Genomic DNA, 4,475 nt, shown 5'->3' with positions numbered 1-4,475 from the left:
GTTCACACTCTTGCATTGTATAATCCATGCTAGATTTAGTTTTATTGCTTTCTTCTCGTATGTTAAAAAAACTTGCAGAAAACCCAAAATGATTTCTCTTTTCTTCTTTTACTTGTTGGGAGCTTTCCCATGTAAATAGTTTTTTTTGTTTTGGTTTTTCCTTTTTTAATTTGCTTTCTTCTTGGAAAACTAAAAACTCCAAAAATATTTTAGTGTGTTTCTTTGGATTTCTTTTCCCATTATTGAGTTGTACCAAAGGGGAAGACCACGATTAAAATATTGAGTGGCTCTCATATGCATTGTTATTGATCTAATAAAGAGCCCACATTACTTTTTCTTCTCCTCTTGAATAAAATGTTGCAGATTCTAGCTTAGTCCACATCACTCTTGCACTATCATTATTTCCACATCGTTTGGTCATGCAAGTGAAAGGCAATAATGACGATATGAAGTGGCATAGAGAAGCGGGTATGAACTCAACTTGTTTTTGTTTTTTAAATATGTTTAGACCAGTATCCATCATTCAATGTATTATGACCAAACATGTTTGTAATAACAATTATATATTATAGTTGTTCATGCCATGCTTAAGTAGATGCAAGTGGATAATGATTTATCATGGATTTCAAAATGCATTAAAATGGTTCTGATGTAGTATGATGATACGATATCCTCCTCTGAATGTTCGAGTGGCTTGATTGGCACATGTTCACGCATGTAGTTGAATCAAAACCAACATAGCCTCCATGATATTTATGCTCATGGTGTTTATATCCTACTCATGCTAGTATACAATGATAATTATTCATAAAGCATATTCATGAACGTCTTCGCTCTCTAGGTGGTCGCTTCCCAACCTATTTGCTAGCCTTCGCGTGTACTAAGCGGGAATACTGCTTGTGCATCAAAATCCTTGAAACAAAGTTATTCTAGATGAGTCCACTATACCTACCTATATGCGGTACTACCCTACCGTTCCAAGTAAATTTGCATGTGCCACCTCCAATATTTGAATGAACTTCTATTTTGTGTGCTTGGACCGCTCATGGAGTTATTGGAAATATGCCCGAGAGGCAATAATAAATTGGTTATTATTATATTTCCTTGTTCATGATAATCGTTCATTATCCATGCTAGAATTGTATTGATTGGAAACTCAAATACATGTGTGGATACATAGACAACACACTGTCCCTAGTGAGCCTCTAGTTGACTAGCCCGTTGATCAAAGATGGTCAAGGTTTCCTAGCCATAGACAAGTGTTGTCATTTGATAACAGGATCACATCATTAGGAGAATGATGTGATGGACAAGACCCAAACTATGAACGTAGCATATGATCGTGTTAGTTTATTGCTATTATTTTCTTCATGTCAATGTATCTGTTCCTATACCATGAGATCATGCAACTCCCAGACACTGGAGGAATACCTTGTGTTTATCAAACATCACAACGTAACTAGGTGACTATAAAGGTGCTCTACAGGTATCTTTGAAGGTGTCTGTTGGGTTGGCATGGATCAAGACTGGGAGTTGTCACTCTGTGTGGCGGAGAGGTATCTCTGGGCTCACTCGGTAATACAACATCACAATGAGATTGCAAGCAATGTGACTAAGGAGCTAGTCACCTGATCTGATATTACGGAATGAGTAAAGAGACTTGCCGGTGACGAGATTGAACTAGGTATGGAGATATCGACGATCGAATCTCGGGCAGGTAACATACTGATGGACAAAGGCAACATCATACAGGATTAACTGAATCCTTGACACAGAGGTTCGACCGATAAAGATCTTCGTAGAATATGTAGGAGACAATATGGGCATCCAGGTCCCGCTATTGGTTATTGGCCAGAGAGTGTCTCAGGTCATGTCTGCATAGTTCTCGAACCCGTAGGGTCTGCACACTTAAGGTTCAATGACGTTTCAGTATTATTGAGTTTTGTATGTTGGTGACCGAAAGTTGTTCGGAGTCCCGGATGAGATACTGGACGTCACGAGGAGCTTCGGAATTGCCCGGAGGTAAAGATTGATATATAGGTTGCATTTTGCTTCCGGAAAGTTTTTGGGCATTACCAGTAAAGTACCAGGAGTGTCGAATGGGTTCTCGGTTTTACCGGGAGGGGCCACCCACCTGGGAGAGAACCTAATAGGCCTAAAGGTGGTGCAGTAGCCCTTAGTGGGCTGGTGCGTGCAGCCCAAGAGGGCCTATTGTAACGTCTAAGATGCGACCCTTTCCTTATTTGGGGGCGAGGCCTCAAAAGGGAAAGGGGCGCATCTACACGTTTCGCAAGCGAGATAATCATAACATTACATAACTGAAAGAGTAACAAGTAGGGCATACACTTGCCATATGTTAAGAATATAGCATATAGCTTACAGACACACATTATTCAGAGCATGGTTTAGTCCAGCTACGGACAAGATGAAAACGGATAAAGCTATGAAATCCCGCATGCTGGCCCCACGATCATGACCATGGCCTCTAGTCCTCCGGATAAGTCACGTACAGTCTGCCGGAGTCCTCATCGAACTCCCACTTCAACTGGTTGTCATCAGGATCTCCTGCATCAGGTGTACCTGTACCTGTGGGTGTTTGTAATAAACCGTGAGCCACGAGGACTCAGCAATCGAATGACCTTGGTATCGAATCTAGCCGAGTTAATGGGTGAGGAAGGTTAAGTGTATGGGTTTGCAGCAACCTAAGCATATATGGTGGCTACCTTACGATGATCAGAGTAACCATATGGTGGTCTACGCAAGTCAGTCGAATACTATCACTAAGTGATCCTGAACACCTACTTACGTCAAACATAACCCCACCGTGTTCTCGATCAGAGAAGGATCTCCGAAAGAGACAGTCACGGTTACGCACTCAGTTGGCAGTTTTATTAGAACTACTTTAAGTTGTCTAGAACCGGATGTTAACAAAATATCCGTATTTGCCACATAACTGCGGGCATGACTTTCCAGAAGATTAAACCCTGTAGGGGTGCTCCAAATAGTCCATTACAAATTACCACATGCCGCATAGTTATCCTCTATCACGAAACTCATGATCTCGTTGGATTCCGTGGAGGAAAACCTCAACTTTGAGGAGACCCAAAGTTTCACCAGAATCCCAATGCGCAAGATATATCGCTAAGGTAAGACAAATCTGGCAAGACCTCCCGACGTGTTGACGATCCCGATAGGAGCCGCGTATCTCGTTCGGACGACATGACAGATGAGCAGTACGTACAGTGGCCTGATAGAAATCCCCGAGTTGCCCCGCGTGGCCCCGCAAGTGGCTCTAGTTTGGACCAACACTCATGAGGAGCACTGGCCCGGGTTGTTGATTAAATCCTCGGGGTAGCTATTCCCTATGCATTTTTATTATTAAGTTGCAGCAATTAAAACCAAAGTTGGGTCCTACCACACAAGCCTTAACACTATACCATTTATCAAGGGGGTTCCCATAACAACCCCGAACGTGTTAGGAGCGATCAGTTATTGAAGAAAACACCGGTAGCCGAAACTAAGGCGGCAACAACGGAACAAATCACCCGGCAAAAGGCTAGGCCTTCCGTTATTTACCAAGTATATAGGTGCATTAATTAAATATCAGTTAAACATAATGATATCAAAATGCCCATGTTATCACATGGACCAGCTGGCACCTGCAACTAGCAATGCTACCCATTAGAGGTTGAGCAAGCCTACTTAGCCAAACAATATTTTCTAGGAAAGGGGAAGTGTTTGAGGTTTCATGGAAAGACATATGGCATATATATCATGTGGTAGGAAGCGGTCATGTAACGAAGGAAACATATCTATAAGCATAACAAAGCTAGAAACGGTGTCAAGGTCACGGTCATCTTGCCTATGATTTCTTCAGATTGGAATTGCTCTTGTTCTTCCTGCATGAACTCTCCAGAATCCATGTACTCGCTCTCCATTCCCGATGCTAACCAGGATAAGGTAACAACAAATAAACACCGGCAAAACATAATGCAACAACCAATATGATGCATGTGTGAAGAAGGAAGCATGCACCACTATTCTAGTCACGTTCACATGCATTAGTTGAGTTGTTTATATTCTGGATAGAACCTCATGTTAATTTATCTTGAAATGCATGAACATGGCATAAACATGTGCATCATGAGAAAACGATGCAAAAAACATATGAAGAACGTCGTGAACGGAGCCTCGGATCAACCAGAAACTACAAAACAAGTTACGAAGGCCTACGGGTTTGAAACAGCCACAAACTCAATTAAATGGGCACTCACTGGTGTAACCAGGATGCCAAATGATCAAGCATCACAATACAAGTGAAATGGTTCTTGAGAACACACGACACCATCAACCATAGCTCACACAAGCTCAAAAACCATTAGACACACAATCTGTTTTTAACATCAACATAGCACTTTGACTACAAGATCTACAACAGCTACAGTCCTTTAAATAGTTCAAACATGACATGAAAC

This window comes from Hordeum vulgare, chromosome 5H, assembly GCF_904849725.1.
Source record: "Hordeum vulgare subsp. vulgare chromosome 5H, MorexV3_pseudomolecules_assembly, whole genome shotgun sequence".
Classification (NCBI taxonomy): Eukaryota; Viridiplantae; Streptophyta; class Magnoliopsida; order Poales; family Poaceae; genus Hordeum; species Hordeum vulgare.
The sequence above is the reverse complement of the archived record's forward strand: the minus strand, read 5'-3'. Positions refer to the sequence as shown.